Source organism: Gigantopelta aegis, chromosome 7 (genome assembly GCF_016097555.1).
Source record: "Gigantopelta aegis isolate Gae_Host chromosome 7, Gae_host_genome, whole genome shotgun sequence".
Classification (NCBI taxonomy): Eukaryota; Metazoa; Mollusca; class Gastropoda; order Neomphalida; family Peltospiridae; genus Gigantopelta; species Gigantopelta aegis.
Genome location: NC_054705.1, coordinates 46,532,284 through 46,539,430, shown reverse-complemented (window position 1 = coordinate 46,539,430; position 7,147 = coordinate 46,532,284).

The following is a 7,147-nucleotide window of genomic DNA, read 5'->3' as shown; positions in this document are numbered from 1 at the left end:
TCCCCAGGTCCAGAATATCCTACACCCCCACCCCAGAACATCCTACATCCCCACCCCTCCCCAGGTCCAGAACATCCTACACCCCCACCCCTCCCCAGAACATCCTACACCCCCACCCTCCCCAGGTCCAGAATATCCTACACCCCCACCCCTCCCCAGAACATCCTACATCCCCACCCCTCCCCAGGTCCAGAACATCCTACACCCCCACCAGGTCCAGAACATCCTACACCCCCACCAGGTCCAGAACATCCTACACCCCCACCAGGTCCAGAACATCCTGGCGTCGGACATATGGTTAAGGACCACACAGATTTTGAGAGGAAACCCGCGTCGCCACTATATGGGATACTAGGCTGGCATTCATTTTCTAGCAGTGAAAGAAAGAAAGAAATGTTTTATTTAACGACACACTCAACACATTTTATTTACGGTTATATGGCATCAGACATATGGTTAAGGACCACACAGATATTGAGAGAGGAAACCTGCTGTCGCCACTCTTTTTGATTAGCAGCAAGGGATCTTTTATATGCACCATCCCACAGATAGGATAACACATACGACGGCTTTTGATATGCCAGTTGTGGTGCACTGGCTGCAACGAGAAACAGAAGGAAAAACAAAACAAAGAATGTTATTTTGAAATAATTTATTAACCTATGAAACTTTAGTATCACAATACCTTTTCACATGGCATGATTGTAATTATCGTCGTGAGACAAACACCGAGGTATTACGATCACAAAACACACCAACCCTAAGAATTGTACCACTGGCCATGCGATGGAAGACCAAATATTCATTACACATCCAAAATAGCATTGAGCATCAAGTCTATCTCAGAGACTTTTCAAGTTAATATTTAAAGATCAAGTAAAAAATTATGTATTTAAAAATAAAATCATTACTGTCTAAGGATATTCAATTTTCCTACTGTGATGTGTTTTCCATGAATTCGCTACTCTGAGGATGCAGTAGTGGTGGAATTCATTTCATGTTTGATAGTTAAAGCTTTCTTTGTTATTCCTTACAGGCGGCGGCGACTTCCTATAATATGTCCCCTACAGTTGCTACAGTAAACATGTCTTTAACGGAATTATTTTGAAGAAAACAGAGTGTTTTCTCTTTTATTAATACTTAACTTCTCATCTAAGAGCATTCCACCCCCCAATTATAATAAACTGGTCCAAATATTCCAAGAGCCAAAAAAATGCCCAAAATCTTCCAACAGCTAAAATTTTCATATAAGCCCTTGGCTATATATTCCCATTCTTGATAAAGATATAATTACTTACTTTTTCATTTTAGACCCTATTATAGTTAAGTATTACTTGTATTACATTAGAGCCGCATGTACAATATGTCCTATCATCTACAGAGTCCCTTTAAACTTGGCTCTTCTTTCCACAGCAGTTAATTGCATGTACCATCATAGTACCTGCCATTAAAGATTTCTTATATTCCTTGGATTCTGTTTTGTACAGAGATGTGGTTCACCACAAAGGCAGTTAGTATGTGTGTGTTACACACCAACAGTGCAAGTCTTCTCCAGGCCTACCACTGACAAGACACAGCTATGGGTCACAGGGTGCAAGCAGTAATAATATGCAAATTTGCCACCCACACAAGTTGAAAAGCACTTTTAAAATATATATTATTGAGCATCAGAAGGAAGCAGCAACAAGGTGGGTGGGACATTAGGTCAAGAGAGAGACAGGGAGACAGTGTGTGCACTTTCCACGAGACATTAGGTCGAGAGAGACTGGGAGACGGTGTATGCACTTTCCACGACATATTAGGTCTAGAGAGAGACAGGGAGACAGTGTATGCACTTTCCACGAGACATTAGGTCTAGAGAGAGACAGGGAGACAGTGTATGCACTTTCAGTGAGACATTAGGTCTAGAGAGACAGACAGTGTGCACTTTCCACGAGACATTAGGTTTAGAGTGAGACAGGGAGAGTGTGCACTTTCCACGAGACATTAGGTTTAGAGTGAGACAGGGAGATTGTGCACTTTCAGTGAGACATTAGGTCTAGAGAGACAGTGTGCACTTTCCACGAGACATTATGTTTAGAGTGAGACAGGGAGAGTGTGCACTTTCAATGAGACATTATATCAAGAGAGACGGAAAACCTACTTCTTCCACATTCATTAGGCTACTCAGTGATACAGCAAAAAGTGATATTTTATGCGCAGCACAGTACATACCATGGCATTTAATATACCAGTCATGGAGAGCTGGTTGGTAAAAGTCCACTGAGGGTGATCGATCCTACAGCCCACGCATCTCAGACGAGCTACCTACAACTGTGCCACGCCCCACCTTGATGTAAGAGGGAGACAATTTATCGTAATACTAATTCGTCTTTCTACAGGGAGACCAGGCTGGAAGGGCAATTTGTCCTTCAACTTGGAGGAGATGGGTGGGCGACAATTTTCATTTCAACTTATTTTCGTGCTTATATCCAATTAAGGTTCAAGCACGTTGTCCTGGGCACACACCTCAACTATCTGGGCTGTCTGTCCAGGACAGTGGGTTAATTATTAGTGTTTAGTGAGAGAAAAGAGGGTACAGTGGTCTTTCACCTACCCATCGAGTCGTTAAATCTTGCTCTGGGTGGGAGTTGTGAACCCTGTACCTACCAGCCTGGTGGGCAGTGCACAATATTAAGGTTGTTACTACAAAGCACGGTGACCCTGACTGAATCCAGCAGTTGTAAGCTTGGAGAAAATGCAGACAAATACAACAATAAATATCATCAATATAAAAATCACAATCCAAATTTACACTTTAAAAACACTCCTACAGCTAGCATTCAGGATTTCTGAGGAACATAACCACTGGTTTCATTTACACACAATAACGGACAACATGACGCAGGCCCATGCTATTTAAAACTTGAAAAACTCAACGACTCAAAGATTTTAGCAAGGTCTCCAGATATTAATTAAATATTATTTGCATTGACAAGACTTTATTAAAATCTAACAGCTCATCAAAACGTTACTTGAGAGTTTTTGCTCCAATGTTAACCGTCACAGTAATTTCACCACACAGTGAGCAGAGTCAGTTTGCTTACAAATGTCACTCTTGACACAATGTTTGCTCATATATGTGGTATATATAGACTTATCTCACATATGTGGTATATATAGGCTTAGCTCACATATGTTGTATATATGGGCTTAGCTCACTTATGTGGTATATATAGGCTTAGCTCACATATGTTGTATATATGGGCTTATCTCACATATGTGGTATATATAGGCTTAGCTCACATGTTGTATATATGGGCTTAGCTCACATATGTGGTATATATAGACTTATCTCACACGTTGTATATATATAGACTTATCTCACATATGTTGTATATATAGACTTATTTCACATATGTGGTATATATAGGTTTAGCTCACATGTTGTATATATGGGCTTAGCTCATATATGTGGTATATATAGGTTTAGCTCACATGTTGTATATATGGGCTTAGCTCACATACATGTATGTGGTATATATAGGTTTAGCTCACATATGTGGTATATATAGACTTAGCTCACATATGTGGTATATATAGGCTTATCTCACATATGTTGTATATATTATAGGCTTTTGAATCTAGACACAAATATTTAACGTACAATGGAAGTTAATGCCAAGATTTTAAAGTCTGAAGAGATTATTCAGCACTCGAGTCTTACAAGTTTTATAATCATGGGACTACATACCAAGTTTTATAATCATGGGACTACATACCAAGTGTTAAACATTTAAAAACACATGGTAGATGGATGTACTGTACACAATAGTTCTCGAAACTTTCTAGTTCAAACAATTTACATTGCACTCAACACACACAAAAACATTAACGATGATTGCACCAAATGGGGGAAATGTGTTTAAAAATGTACAGGACCCTGTTGTTGAAATGCTGTTTTTTGTTTTAAGGCAGTGTAAAATGTTTTTGGCTGTTACAGCTGTTCCCTGTTAATTTACACATCACTTTTAAACATTTTGATTAAATTAGTCATTTTTGTAAATCCAATGTTAAGTTTCTGGTAATATGGTAGCCAATTGTTCAAACATTGGTTCACTTAACCAGTGGTTCACAGGAAGTTTCAAAACCAAATTTTCAAAACCAAGAACTGAATGAATACAAATAATAATTGAAAACCTACGTTAAAGCTTGATTTAGACCAATGAAAGTTATGCATACATTATCAATCTAAAGTTTATTTGGCATTTGTGAAAAAATTATTAAACGGAAAATATTAGTCTAAGACATGATTTATTTTAACAATGCTTTGAACAATTAAGCTCTGGTGTTTTTAGTGGTTAGTGAGAGAGAAGTCGGTGTAGTGGTCTTACACCTACCCACTGAGTCATTAAAACTCGATCTAGATTAGTTGATAGTGAGAGAGAAGTCGGTGTAGTGGTCTTACACCTACCCACTGAGTCATTAAAACTCGATCTAGATTAGTTGATAGTGAGAGAGAAGTCGGTGTAGTGGTCTTACACCTACCCACAGAGTCATTAAAACTCGATCTAGATTAGTTGATAGTGAGAGAGAAGTCGGTGTAGTGGTCTTACACCTACCCACAGAGTCATTAAAACTCGATCTAGATTAGTTGATAGTGAGAGAGAAGTCGGTGTAGTGGTCTTACACCTACCCACCGAGTCATTAAAACTCGATCTAGATTAGTTGATAGTGAGAGAGAAGTCGGTGTAGTGGTCTTACACCTACCCACAGAGTCATTAAAACTCGATCTAGATTAGTTGATAGTGAGAGAGAAGTCGGTGTAGTGGTCTTACACCTACCCACCAAGTCATTAAAATCTCCTCGGCATTGCCGATTGCCGTGGACAACTGCAGGGGTCATACCAGAATGCAAACCCTATGTCCGGTGGCTTTACCATTATACCAACCTTCACTCTTGACCTATATACATGTATATACAGTCAGACCTCGTTACAACGACCGTCGTTACTACGACATATACACCATCCGACCACAATTTGTCGGGAACAAACTTACACCAATGTTATCCTGTTCATTACACCGGAATTCACACCTTCCAACATCGACAGAGTAAATTAGGAACAAACGTGCACCCAACGTCTAAAAAAACCTCTTTACAACATTACATAATCACAGATGCTGTAGTACGTTGGCAGTACAGAGCCATTTGGCATCCTTGATCTTGTCGCGAGTTACCAATGTCGGCGAACTCTGTAGACGTGTATTGCTTTTGAACATAAGCTTTTCATCATTCAATTAAAGGATCAAGTTTGAACAATCAATTCTGCTAGTTTTATGACATTTTGTAACTGAAGTAGGTACCAATTGATTAGACCGACTGTGAATGCGCTTTAATTAATAATAATATACTTAGTATTTAATGATGGACTGATTCATCCCCATCGGTGGGACCATTAGGCTATTTATCATTCCTGCCAGTCCACTATGACTGGTATATAAAATGCCTTGGTGTGTGTTATCTTGTCTGTGGGAGGATGCATATAAATGCCTTGGTGTGTGTTATCTTGTCTGTGGGAGGATGCATATAAATGCCTTGGTGTGTGTTATCTTGTCTGTGGAAGGATGCATATAAATGCCCTGGTGTGTGTTATCTTGTGTGTATAAATGCCCTTGTCTGTGGGAGGATGCATATAAATGCCTTGGTGTGTGTTATCTTGTCTGTGGAAGGATGCATATAAATGCCTTGGTGTGTGTTATCTTGTCTGTGGGAGGATGCATATAAATGCCTTGGTGTGTGTTATCTTGTCTGTGGGAGGATGCATATAAATGCCTTGGTGTGTGTTATCTTGTCTGTGGGAGGATGCATATAAATGCCCTGGTGTGTGTTATCTTGTCTGTGGAAGGATGCATATAAATGCCTTGGTGTGTGTTATCTTGTCTGTGGAAGGATGCATATAAATGCCCTGGTGTGTGTTATCTTGTCTGTGGGAGGATGCATATAAATGATCACGTGCTACTATTGACACCCAATAGCCGATGATTAATAAATCGATATAACAACATTTTCAATATAACAACAAAATGACCAGGGACGAATGTGGTCGTTGTAACGAGGTCCGACTGTATATACCACTAAATTTTTGTTCATTACAACATAACGACATCTCATTGTTCATCTCTCAATGAATATAAAAATGACATCATCAGGGAATGTCATATGCCTATCTGATGACATCATTGTATGTGGGCAAGTTGTCTTATTTGAGCGTTATTGTTTATGGACCAAAAATAATTCAAAATAAAGTATGAAGTTTTTGTGTTATTATTAGCAAGTATGATTCTAACTTTATTATAAGTATTTTCTGGAATTTCTTTTACGTTCATCGGCGTATGAAAAAAATAATCATCTGCAAACTTATGTGAGAATGGCTTTGCCGATTCACAGAGTTTGCAAATGATTTTATTTTTGTTCATACCCAAATGGACGTAAAAGAAATACCAAACAATACTTAAAGAATTCAAAAGTGACCTATAATGTCACTTTATTCCTATAATGTCACTTTATTCCTATCGTGTGTTTATAAAGTTTGTTCCATACCTTTTCCACCAAGTGTGTTCACTAAAAATAATACACTGCACATAAAGATATGTCATGGAATTAGCAGAATGTACCAAATTAATTAACACAAAACACATACAATTTGATCAAATTAAAACAAGTCATTTTGTAATCGTTAAACAGACAAGATTTGTCAAAAACTACACCTAGCACTCCAAATGTAAAATAATTAAACAATCCCGGTAAACACACGCAAAAACATTGAAAAATAGTTTGACCAAAACTGGAAAAGTATGACGTAAATCAACATGAAAACTCGACATTTAAAATGTCTTTCTACTTACAGATCTTCACCCCTCTAACTATGAATATGGAACAAAGCTCAAAATTGAGATTGAGTAGCAAGCAAATGTTGCTCAAAGTCCACAATATGCTTCCTGACCTGGTACTTATAAAACGTTTAGTCTAGAGACTCTAACAGAGTCTGAGACACTAATGTCATGACAACGCCATACAAACTGTATGTGTGTAAATCATTAGAAACCAAGTGTGGACTCTAAAAAGATTTATAAGCAAGGGCCCAAGTAGCACTTTTACAAAACTG